Here is a 14,109-nt window from a genome sequence, read left to right as displayed (position 1 = left end):
TGATCAACACATGTTCAACGCCAAAACGTGTTCAAAATTTGAACGTGTACAGGGCTAACACTTCTTGACAACAGGATGACATCCAACAAAATGTGTGTTAAGGACTGGAACACCATCATAAAGTGTATATCATTAGTCCGCCTTTAGATTTAGCTGTTCAATGGGCCTTGAAACCTAAAAATCACAAAACAGAACACTTGTTGTAATTTATGTAACCTCATCTGTATTCAGCAGCAGTTTCTCTTTTTACTCTCTAAAGAATGTTGCAATGGATAGTATCCGGTTTGCACACTTAGCCGTGCATGGGTAAAGTAAGCATTGTTGCACTCAAAAAGCCGTTGAACTGAAAGAAATAAAATGCTCTCTTTACTTAAGTGCGTGAAACTGAATACTAACCATTTCAACACATTTGGGGAGTAAGCTTATAACAAGAAAAATTAGATTACTTGACACCCACAAGAAAAAAATACAAGTATTGTCAAAAGCGACAGCTTCACACACCTTTGATGTTTAGATTTATTAACGAAGCAGACCTGCAGGTTTCCTATTTGTTCAAAAACATGTCTATCCACCTAGCTTCGTCTAGTCAAATATTCGCCTGAATGTTTTTACAAAGTGCAGCGATGTGCGCTACTGTACTCTCATTGTCTATGGTAGGTATGACATCATGAGTTTGTGGCAATACACTTCCATAATATTGCCTTTTATTGTGAATAGATTTACGTAATCGTTTCAGAGCAAAAAAAGTGATGAATATTACATGGTCTCTGAAAATGCATAATGAGTACGTAATTTGACAACTTATTACCCTTAAAATGCTTTAAACGCTTGTTTTAAATGATATTAAACGACACTTAGTGTGGCAATTTAACTCAAGGAAGCCTTCTGTTGTCGAAAACACGTTTCGTCACCATAGAGAAATCAATACCTTCTGACATGTGAGTCACACGAGACAATGGACTGCGCCTCAGATATCTATCATATGCCATATACCTGCCAGTGCCTTTCAAGCGACTCTTCGCTAGCACCATTTGTTCACTGATTGTAATGGTAAAAATCGATTAGTCGTCGTACAGTCAGTCACCAGAGTTAAGGTACATGGCTCTGTTTCGTAACAATTATTCTCTAGTAAAAAAATAAAAACATTGTATTTGCCTACGTAGACATACGTTTGTTTTGGCCAAGGAAGGCAATTGGGAAAACAGTTTAACATGTACAATTCCAGAAGAATGTTTTAACAATAAGTCTACTTGCCGAAGGAACACTGAGTATATCAGCCGTTTTACACTGCGATGCGCCGAGTATTCCACAAAGGTATCGCACATTTATGGACAAAGTATTTTGTTTTGATGTCACCCTCCTTAAGTGGGTTGAGGGTCATGCGAGGTCAAAACGTAACAATACTGTGACACCTGTTTCGATATAAATGAAAGAACTCGCTTGCTAGGGCCCTGTAGGGCAACTAAATCGACCCAGTGAGCAGAACTGTTAGTCAGTGGAATAGGAACTCAGACAGGTAAACAAGGTAAGTTATACCGTCAGTAGGTTTCTTAACTTGAGACACTCATTTCTCCCACGTATTACTTGTCCCTGGCCATAGAATATCGGAAATTCACTTCTTACTGACGATAAAGTACGCAGTACTTGCCTGCTGCACCCTCGAGATCATCAGGAACACGAGAATGCATTCCACTGACAGTAAATTAATGCTACTCGACGCATACCAATGTTTATGTATCATATTCAGATGATCTCAACAAAATCAAGAAATAAGGTAAAGGAATCGCACTTCCCTTGGTCTGAAGCTGCAGTCATGTTTCGTGGCCTTCAGGTTTCAGAATAGCAGAGGAGAAAGCTTCAAAGCTGTTATATAGAAACATGATGCCGATGTTAAAGACGATATGCCATAAAGTTAGTGCGGCGATGACTGTGAGTCAGATTCATTTCTTTTGCAGTTTCGGAATGGCACCCTTCTTTGCTTTTGATCCAGTTGAATGCTTCACTTTTATCGAAGAGATATTCTCTGGCATTGTTTTCAAACTAATATTTGGATGAGTCGTCCATCACACCACATTTATAAAAGAACATTGCAATGATGTTTCCCCGACAATATCTACCATGCAAGTAATAATTTCTACAATCAAATGTTTTATTGAACGTGTCTTCGGAACACTGCTGTGTGCTTGGTGAAAAGTTTCGTTTCTGACCTTAATAATTCGCCTGTAACAAACTCTGAAAGTCTTTTTATATTAGAATTACTTCGGATAATGCATCTCAAAAACTTATCTCTCTATTACGGAAAAGTTTGACATTCCAAAAGAGTGCTTTACCTGTCCAGATTTCATTGTACTTATGTCTCTTTTGTCAAGTCTATATGATATAAATTAATAAAATCAATAACCAATTAACATTAAACAATTGTTTACCACTAGTTTAATGGTGAAGAGATAATAGATCTGCAATATGTAAATAACGTTATCGTGATGGCGTTTTCCCACAGAACATGCCGTGGGCCGCAGCATTAATCTGGGCCGGAAAAGATCGCCGCTGCGGGCCACGCCTACTAAATTAGATTTTTACACGACACAGGTATTACATCACGCTGATCGAAAGTTATAAATGTAGAGATTTGCCCTTACAACAGTTTGACAACCTTTATACACGGAAATTATTTTCCTGAACATCCGAACTGTTGGTTTCACGAATTTCCTATAGTAACAACATGGCGCGTTACCTTGAAAAGCATTATCACCGCTAAGAAATGTGCCTTTACCCTGTGACATCTGCAGTAACAGTATATCGTATCATGACGTACCAGGCGTATGCGTTTGTCACAACGCGTAGGGATGATACCTTGGTCAAAAAGGAATATTCCTATTTCTGATTTGACTAATTTCTTTGTGTTTTCGCAGTTTCACTCTCCAGTAACTATTGAGGATAACGACCGTATTTCGATGTATTCAAACTTAATGGCACCTGTTTTGAGACTGATTTCGGATCATAAAAACAACAAAAGGCTGGCTATAGGTTGCTTTTATGTGAAACCTCTTTATTTGAAGCAAATCGAATGAGTACCTTGACGTCACACGTACTGGTAGTCAGTGTATTTTCTTTCAAATTCTAAATAATATACTCACTGAGACTGTTGTAACGCCATTCACGGTCATTCAACCGGGCCTAAATTCACCTTTTGATACTGTTTAGTAAGCAGCTTAGCTCAAGCCGTGCTTGAAACACTAGTCCGAGATGCATTGTGGAGAAGAATGTTGATTGTATAAGCAGCATCGACATACCTGGTAGTCGATATTTGTAAAGAGGGCAAAATTTTAGCTTGTCACTCAGGATTTAGGGGCCGTCAAAGTTCATTTCCACCTGTAGAGACTTGGGTATAGACAACAAGACAATCATATCTATAGTTCTGAATGCCTCTAATTTACGTTCAGTGAATTTGAGAGTTATCTAAATGATATTTCCTATCATTTAGAGACGCATGTATGTTAAAAAGAAGCTTGATCATTAACAGACACAACACATGCCGAAAGTGATGGCAGTAAATGAAGAAATGCAGATCTTTTGCCTCAGCTGCAAATAGTCTCGGATAAATTCATGGCACCCTTTGGCAATACTACTATTATTTTTTCCGGGTGAGCTTACTTAAGGAAAAGCAAGAATCAGATATAAAGAGATGAACAAATATAAGCATAATTATATTGATATTGACATCATTGTTCCAGCAGCTGTAGTCGAATTCAGTCCGAAAGAATAGGTCCAACTCTTTTTGTTCTCAACCGACGAATTTTAAATTCCATTACTTTTTTCAGATGATTGAGTGACGTTTCACCTCGGTCGCTTGAGCTTAAATCCCAATATAGCGTTCTTTCATATAACATTGTGCAGACACAAGCCATGTTCAATGACTGTAGTAGTCTTTTAATGGTTCTTTTGCATATTTAATGAAGAGACACACGTTAAGTGATACTTATTTTAAACTCACCTTTTCTCAATAAATTTCACTTTTAGACCCCACACATTATATATATTCTGTTAGCCCATATATCCAACATTATGAAAAATATGTTTATTTTCCGAAATCACAGTGTTTGTGACCATTTCTCTCAAAAATATGCGTTTTTGAGTTTTTTTACCTAAAAAATTAGGTGTTACAGGACTATGGCGACTTGAGATCTTTTAACAGAAATCAACAATTGAGTAGTCTGGGGAAAAAACGGTGTCCCAGATTTTCGGTAAAATTGATAGAACAAGAGAAATTCTTGCTGAAGTGAACGAAACCCGGTAATTTATTCAAAAACCCAGAGTTGTTACTTTCACACCTTATTGTGCTGAAACAAAAGGGAATAGAAAAAATCTGGGACACCGTGATTTCAGAAAATAAACACATTTTTCATAATGTTGAGATATAGGGCTAACAGAAAATATATAATGTGTGGGGTCTAAAAGTGAAATTTATTGAGAAAAAGTGAGTTTAAAATAAGTATCATCTAACGTGTGTCTCTACCTTAACTCCAAAATAACTACACCGAATTTTGATGAAACTGCTGCAGATACTGAAGCATTTAGCAGTGTCCAGGTATTAAGTGTCCATTTACATATTTAATGAACTTTGTAATTAGTGATATAACTCCGAAATTAAAGCATTGAATTCTACGAAACGTGCTACAGGTGTTGATTTGATAGATATTTAATTGTTCCATGAAGCAGAAAAGTCGAAATTAAAGCGTCTTTTGGATGTCCGTCGCGCACTGTACTGAGCGATCGCGAGCAGACTGGGAACGCGTTGAGCGCGTCCGCTAAGCGCACAGAACGAAATTTCAACCCGCGCTGCGCAGTGCACATGGTAGAAATTGTACGTCAGCAGCATAATTTCACTCGAATTCACAGGTTTTGGACTGACCATGATTTAATTTGTGAAGTATTGAATGCTAAGAAGTATATATTTTTGTGAAAAATGTAAAATTTTATCTTCCTTTTCCCCGTGTTGACGTGAAGGTGTTTTGAGGTCAAAGGTCAAATAGCGTCCAATAACACCTAAAGTTATTGTACTCCGCGTCAAAGTTATTGGACTCCGCGTCCTCTGATACCGAAACTTACTGTACGACGAAACTCCATAGGTTACAGACGCAGGCGTATAATAATGTTCATTATGCTGATCATAATAGTTTCAATGAAGTTTCAAATATGTGGTAAAAGTTGACATTTACACACAACTGTAATATTTAATGAAACACTGGAGCATTTTCTGTTCATATCTTGTCTATCTTTAAAGAGCGATGATAGCGATATCTTTTTTTAAATGACGAGATGGGGAATAATATTAACTTACTAATGGCAGTTAGATATTTTGTAAATAGTGTGTAAAAATATAATACGTTCTCATTTGTTTCTGTAAAAGCGCTCAAAAACATGACGGAGCCTGTGAATTTAGTTAGGCACAATTCCGTTGCTTGCATAGTATATTATGAACCTGCGCATACGTAGTCGCTGGCGTTACTATTAAATGAAGTTTTGTGCGAAAGTTGATGGAACCTACAAAAGATATTGGCCTGACAGATATCTTGTTGTTCTGTAAAGCAATCAGCAGTGCGACGTTCATTAAAAGCTCTTTTCATATATTATAAACTTTGAATAAATAATATACCTTCGAAATTACAGCACCAACTTTGATAAAACCTGCTTCAGTTGTTTTGTGAAGCATAAGCATTTTCAACTTAATTCATGGTTCCTTTGCATATATTGTTACAGTAATATATGTACGGAATTACAACTATTACACCAGATTTGATGACTCTTGCTATAGAAATTGGCCTGGTGGATGTCTGATTGTACTATGAAGGACTGAGCAGTGTAACATTAAGAAAATCTCATTTGCATATGTCATGAATATTTGTAATTAGTAACTTGATTCCAAAACTAGTTTACCAAACTCGATGGAAGCTGCTAGAGATATTTATCTGACAGATGTATTAAGCTTCTGTGGAGCGTTTAGCCGTTGTCACTCAATGGCTTATTCGCATATTTAATGACCTTTTGTAGTTAGTTGTATGGGTCATAATTACTATATCACATCTGATTGCCACATTTATGAAGGCGACATATATCTGTCAAGCTCATTCGCATATTATTTTTATTTGGTGATTTAAAATGGTCGTGACATGATCAACAAATCTAAATTGCACTATCAAGCTTATCTATAAATAATACATGAATATTTTGAATATTTGCAGAAGGGCACACTTTTCTCGTGTGTAGCGTATCTTGTTTTAAGTTATTACTGTCACCCGTTTTTTCTCAATTGTCAGTCATGTCAACGCTCTGTTCGCTGACACAATCAGAATCTGCATCGGGCGGGAGCAAATGCCATTGTTGTGTATGGTTGTATATAAGTCTGCGGGCAAACTGCATCCATGCAATGACGAAACAACATGGTGGCTGCTTTAATGGCGAAAACTTATAAGTTGCTGGTTGGTGCCACATCTTAAGATGCGATTTTCATGCGCACAGAAAGCACAACTGGCAAAGAAATTCCACAAGTCGATAATATATGGATCATACTACAGCACAAATGGGACAGAAAATGCCTAATTTTACTCTGTTTTGACATTTCTATGCCAACAGGCTTTGGGCAAGTCTACATGGAGGTACAAACGTGACGAAAAATCCGCTATTATACGCCTTGTCGTCGGCTTCTAGCAGCTTCTAGACATTTGAAATGCCCATTACAAAAATGTGCTATGTAGCAGCAAAGAATGGTGTATCTAAGAGCAGGATTGGCCGTCAAGATCTCCTTGAAAAACTGACCGTCAAAATGTAACTGAGCAAACGGCATCGGTAATAGGGAATCCCGAAACTGCAACACTGCGCTCTCGACTTTCACTTTGTGTGGTTTATTTTTTTACACGCGGATGCTTACAGCGGCCTAGATAGCAGTTAGCAGTGTGGTCTGATCGCAGGTCAACGCTTGCCAACTCTGGGGTTAAAAGTAGCCCACCATTAACCCCTGACCCAAGGTTTTTCTATACAGTGTACGCAAACGGGATGGAAGTTGTCTATGGTCGACCGTTTTTTAGACATCTTTCAATAAGTCGAACAACATTATCAACTGCTCGTTTGCAACAATATAAGGTCAAAAGATACAAATAATGTCCCTTTAATTAATAAGAAGTGTACCATTGCGAGACGAAGCCTGATCGAGTATGTCTGAAATAACGTGATCCTTTGACGCTTAGATTTCGAAAACCTGAGATGTTCCTTCATCAGTCGCTTGTGTTTTATGGTTCGTGTTTGATTGTTGTATATTTAATGATCTTTGGAATTAATTTTTGGTGAATATTGTTCATAATGTTGATCATAACAGTTTCATATGGTAAACATGGGCACCATTTTACAAGTGGTAAAGCCACAAACCGATGACGTCAAAATCGTGGTACAAAAAACACAGACGCCCTGTAATAACGGCACTAACTAATAACTAACGTGAAAATAAAATAAATTTCCACTTCCTTACTCAATTTTCGACTGCGAGCGTTTGCGGGCGAAGTTCCGACAATTTGATCAGATAACCTCAGTTCCTGGCTCCCACTGTGTTTCACCCAACGCAAAATCAACCAAATGACGGCCATCATACACATTTTAGGGTTACGGTTGGTTATGTAATCGCGGCAATATTCCGTCTCATTCCGAGTATGATATCACCGTACCTATCTCACATTTTATCCATCAACTTAGTTGTCATGTATAAACTGACCCCGACGGCTAAGGCCATACCGACCGCTTTTATTAGTATACCACTGATATGTGACACTTGGGATGAACAAATCAGACGATGAAATGATTTCATTCTAGTTACAGTATATGCTCTCTACATGATATTGGCAGCAGATTTGTTTGGTTCTATACTGAATTAACTTTGTCAATTGGTGGAAAATCACACGGAGAAATGAGCCCGTGCTGGTCACAATATTGACTCTACATCGTGACATTGACAGACAATGTTTTTCGCCTCTGTACTCAATTTACTATGTCAAATGGTCGAATTTTTATGATTCTCATGGCATATTCAACGAATCGTTGTTCACGTGTTTATCTACAATAGCAATGAATCATTGCATTTCATACATGTTGAGTAATGAATAACTTTTATATAAAGTGTATCGTTACAAAAAGGAACACATATCTTTTGTAATATAAAGATCAGCAAATGACGAAAGTCAATAATAAATATTAAACACAAAGCTTTAAATATATAAAACATCCTAAACAAGCGACAGGTTTTAAGTAACAGTGCAAATAATATAACAAATAAGATAACAATATTAATACAAAATCATTACAAATCTGCACAATAAAAACGACAATGCCAAACCCCAAGTCGTCTTGTGCCACATGCTTTTCGCCTACTACCTGGAACAAACTTAAAACTAAAGAGATAGTGGGTTTATTAATATTGAGACCTTGATGACTTCTTGTTTGTCTCCATCAGTAATTGTGATGCAATAAAGGATGCTCCTATTTTCTTTCAAACTTTCCATTTTCCTGAAGCAGCTGCTTTGCCCATAGCTCCATGCAAATTTTGAACCGCTTTACTGTTCACAAAATACTTTGTACTTTAAGTATTTTTTTATTAAAATGTTTATCTGATGACTATCTGATTACTACATGAACACGCTGAACTTGAAAACCGGGTGCCAAAACATACTTGCTGTGTCCTGAATTTCACTGTCATATATTGCTCGGCGATTCTGCATCGAGCTCTGTGATGCCCTGAGAAGATACAAGCACGTTTTGGTGGGCATGGATTGATGGATGCATACATATACCTATACCTACCTACCTACATACAATACCGATTAACAATTTTACACTCGATGGAGTATAGTTCATTTAAGTTTAGAGAATAGTATGAATAACGTATTGTAGAGACAAAAATTACTGCAAATACGCCTTGATTTAAATATTCCATAACGTCCGGTACCACATCACTTTTTTCTGAATATAGTCATCTGCATTCATTACTTTGCTCAATTTGTACTTGTTAATTTGTTACGCAGTAACATTTTAATCGTCAATAACTTACATTTTATTACAAACAGTTACACCAGATACAGGAGCACAGTAGAAACACCGTAGCTCTTACCAAGAACGATGAACCCGGTAGAGAAAGCAACTCTGGACAACAATCTTGTGTTCCTAGCCAATCGCTTGGATACATTTAGAGTTATCGAATATACGGCTAAGTTTCATCCCGATATAATCAATAAAACAGAAAATGCACAACTGATGGTAAGTTTAAAAATCTTCCTCAGTTTGGTTTACATAATCACTGTAATTTTCAATATTCATCGATTCTATGAATAACTTGATTTACTTTGAAAGTAAATATGGCACTCTATTCCCACAGTCGGCTGACAAAATAAAATGTTTAGAGGTATTCACCTGTATAAATCTTTCAATATGTATACCAAGATCCTTTTTCACAAAACGTTCAGAAAGTCATTTCCATTGACACAAATATATATATATATGACTTTTCAAGTGTGTTGTCATCTCCAAGTATATATATATATGTAACAGTTTCTGGAACTTTTACAAAATTGTTACGTATTTTCTCTTTTGTCATGCAAGGAGTTTTGAACTTGACAGTGGCAGTTCCAGAGGGTCGTATAAATCACGCTGATTAAAATTCTAAACGTCTGATGCAATAAAAGTAAAGTGCCTTTCTGCTATTACCATCCCATGTTAATTATAGGGAATTCATTCATCAAATGTAATGATTATGGTCCTGATTTTACAAATTGTAAACGATAAGGTGGCGTTACGCATAAGACGGCGGGTTTCGCTCAAAATAACTTTATTCTTTTGCAAAGATTCATTTAATTTGCACATAATTTGTCAACACAATTTAGAACATTGGTTGGATTTATCTTTTAGCATGACAATCAGTCGTAGGTTGGGTGAGAAAGAAGTGAAAATTCAAGCAAATAGCCGATTTCTTGGCTTCTTATTCCTCCCGTTTTTAACATTACAAAAACTTATCTCCACCATGGCTTGGTCAAATTTTGTGAAAGTTGAACATTTTACGGTCTTTGTGTCTTTTCTGCATAATTATATATTAGTTTTAAAAGAGACATTATATTAGTTTAAGTTTTTGACTGATAAGTGACTGATAAGTTTTTGACTGAAATTGATTTTAATCGTTATTACCAAATTGAGGTTCGTGTACTCCAACATGTACACCTTCATCCTTCAAACACATCATCGCTACCATACTAAACGTTGGATTCTCTTCTTTTTAAAAATATATAGTATGAAGGGGTTTTCAAGTCAACTTTGATAAGAGAATATGACTTTGAAAAAAGTGTGTTGGTTAAGTGCAGCCCAACCTTTAATTAACTATTGTACTTATATCTGATAGGCAACATCCGAAGGCGCTTACAGTAGAGTCGATAAACTACTCGAAAAATTTAAAGGAAACAAGATGGCTTTATTACACTTTATAATGTCTTGAAAGCAACATTTCACGAAGACAGTGTGTTGGAGAAATTAATACCGAAAGACAAATTGTCACGTAAGTGTAAAAATGTTTGTATGATTTCATATTGCACTGAAGTAGTAAGAGCCTCGAAATTGAAAGACTTCAAAAATACTTTTAACATAATTATTTCTTCTTCAAAATCAATAGTAAAAATCAGGGGTCAACGTGTGAAATTTGGTACTGGAGAAAAAAATTGTCTTAAAGTTACTGATATTTGAAATTCACAGTGGCCGCCACGTCTGTTCTAACTCTATGGGAGAAAATTAAATAGTCTATTTTCACGAAACATAAGAAAATGAAAACTTTACTTGCTCAAAGCCTTCAAGATCAGTCCCAACAAGCGTTATATAAGAGAAGTATCGTAAACAGTTGGCCCGAGGCGCACTCTACTGGAAAAATGTAAGCGCACACATGCCTGAGTGTTTTGCTTTTTGCTTAGATTGTTCATGTATTACCGTAGATTATAAGAGTAGAATGTGGGAATTTGATCTTTTGTCTTTTCATCTGATGTATCTAAACACGCGGAATTTATTCATAGAGAACGGCAAACCCAAGCCCGGCGGAACCTCAATTGCAAGTCGCCAAGAAGAAAAGGCTGCGGTTAAAGGTAAATATTTGACAGTATACATGTAGAGCTACCCCGCAAGAGTAAACATATAACAGACAGCTGGTTGCATAAACTGACACACGTAGTGTACCTCACTATTGAAAAAAAGATGATGAGCTCCAGCAATTCAAGTAGAAAGCTGCATGCTATCACATCCCTGCCGAAAATAACTACGCAGCGACTGCTCAGTGCCTATACGTAATTACCATGGTACAACCGACCAAAATGACTGTGTGGTTGATGGTAGTCAAATCACTGCCTACGAAATGGTTAACTGAACAAGATTTTTGCACTACAAACATTACTGAAATTGATGACTAATAAATCATGATTTGTTGCAGTTGATGACATTCGACCTCCTCGTGTTCCTCCAATATCTCAAAAGACTCAGCCTGGTCCATTAGCTCGTGAGAGAACTACTTTGGCACAAGCTACAAAGCAGAAGTACTCTTCAAAAGAAAAAGGTACGTGCCGTATACAGTAAACACTTAACCGACAACGAAATCAGTACAAAAGCAAACTCTGGGAAATCACAATCATAATGTCGTATTGTCCCAGTTTGCAATCAACTCAATAACAACATTCGACTTAGGTAATAACATATACACATTCTTTTCTTCTTTTCGGTATATTATATATATATATATATATATATATATATATATATATATATATATATATATATATAATATATTTATATATATATATATATATATACATACACACACACACACACACTCGGCATGTATGTATGTATGTATGTATGTATGTATGTATGTATGTATGTATGTATGTATGTATGTATGTATGTATGTATGTATGTATGTACGTACGTATGTGCGTACGTATGTGCGTACGTATGTGTATGTGATAAACAGACAGAGAGACAGACAGACAGAGAGACAGACAGACAGACGGACGGACGGACAGGCAGATAGATAGATAGATAGATAGATAATAGATAGATAGATAGATAGATAGATAGATAGATAGATAGATAGATAGATAGATAAGGCGATTATTGTAGCAGAACTATTCATGTATACTGAGGGATTGTTGTAGCAGAACTATTTATGTACTGAAGGATTCAGACGTTTTAAATATTTAGATTTTCTATATATTTAACGTTATAAAATTTCTTTAAAAATATCGATCCGAAGCTGAAGCGCTTTATTCTCTTTAACTCGTAGACGTTACGACTCAGGCAGGAATCGATGAACGTATGGAATTGCTCACCGTGGAGGGAAGTGCTCATCGTAAACCAGGTGGAGAGAGATTTCAATTGCTCGTGTAAATTTGTGGTCATATACGACAGCATGTGCCCCATGTTCATCCGTGGGCACATATATCTCCGGTATTTGTACTACCTACCAATCTACCTACCTGCACATATTCAAAAAAGTTTCGAAACCTACAGACTGTTTTGTAGCTTAGAAACTTTCGTAATACAGTCTAAAATAGCACGTAATCGCGTCATGGGCAATGGCTGTCCAGTGAAGAATTATTCATTCCTATGTGCCAAGAATCTGAAATACCGACAATCTAATACCACGAAAAGTAAATTGTACCAAACTGGATTGCGATCCATGTCTCGTCACTTTACTGAAGGTATTGGTCGAAGACAAAGAATGACCTCACATTAAGGATTAGCCGCAGTGCATTGCCCACGTCCTTCTTGCAACCTAGATGTCCATTACACTTGTTTCAGGCACCTAGATATCGATGGCATTCTTGCCCAATTTCACTTCTCCCGCCTTTTTCATGTCATCATTGATGAAAACCGTCAAATTCAATTTCCCAAGACTTTCTCATGTAATTTATTGATCGTCAATTGTCTACATTGCAAAAAGAAATGCTTACATTTTATAAAAGCATTATCTGTTATAATCTCGATGCATGGTATGGAATATGAAAATTGCGTGTCGGCCTGCATTAAAGTGTTCTGCAACAGTCAGTGGCAAAGAGCGATTCCACTTTCGAAAATATGAAAAGTAGAAAAGATAGAATAAAGCACATTTCACGGAAAGATATGGTGCCGCAAAAACTTTAATTATGGTTTCTTCTTAACTATGTAGACGTTATGGCACTGTGTTCTTTTGTTTTTGGCTCATGGCCCGAGATTCCCCTTTCAAACGTATGATTATAATGCCAACACATCGGCTTCTTTTATTGGAACACTAATTAGTACTAAGAATAGGTGTAATTCTGCTTTCAAGCAATTTGTCACCTTAATATGGAGTAACAAATTTCTTTCGTTTGCATGGCATTCAATATCGTTAATTCTTCTGTTATATGCTCTTGGTGCGAATAAAGCTTCGAAGCCGAAGGTTAAGGAACCAATTATAACTAGCAAAGGTATGTGTTTCACATCTTTTTCTATAATTCTGATTGTATTATGGAAGAGAGCATTATGTGACGGCCTTGCATCAACTTTTCAATTCACATTTACCTTTTCCGTATGAACGAAATTGTTGAGTTATGGGATCAGTGAAGTGCGTCACCACACTTAATATAATGACAGAAATCGTTGGGTAATTTTCAGTATGGTGTGATCGGGATGCAAAGGTTAATTAAGAAATTCACAAACGCATCCCCGTATATTACGCTCTTATAGGAAGTTAGACAGTCAGGTTGAATTTCTGTTCGGTAGGTTTCCGTGCCCTTTGTCATAATTCGGGGCGATTACTTAACGTGCTGCCGAGTCTGAAAAGACACTTCGGTTGCGTTTTGCCTGTCGTTAACGTATCTCTAACTTACTTAGTATCCTTCTACGCAATGGGCATGGTTTTGCACAGCCAATCGTATTACAACGACTTTCAAATCATGACTTTTTCCAAAATAAACCAGGTCAGCTGACAAAATGAGTTTATAAATTCCATTTTAATTCATGAATACCGTAACGCAATCTTACAACAACATTTGGTCTCCCCGCCAGTAGTTCTCGCACAATATT

Source organism: Ptychodera flava, chromosome 10 (assembly GCF_041260155.1).
Source record: "Ptychodera flava strain L36383 chromosome 10, AS_Pfla_20210202, whole genome shotgun sequence".
NCBI lineage: Eukaryota > Metazoa > Hemichordata > Enteropneusta > Ptychoderidae > Ptychodera > Ptychodera flava.
This window is presented reverse-complemented; position numbering follows the sequence as displayed.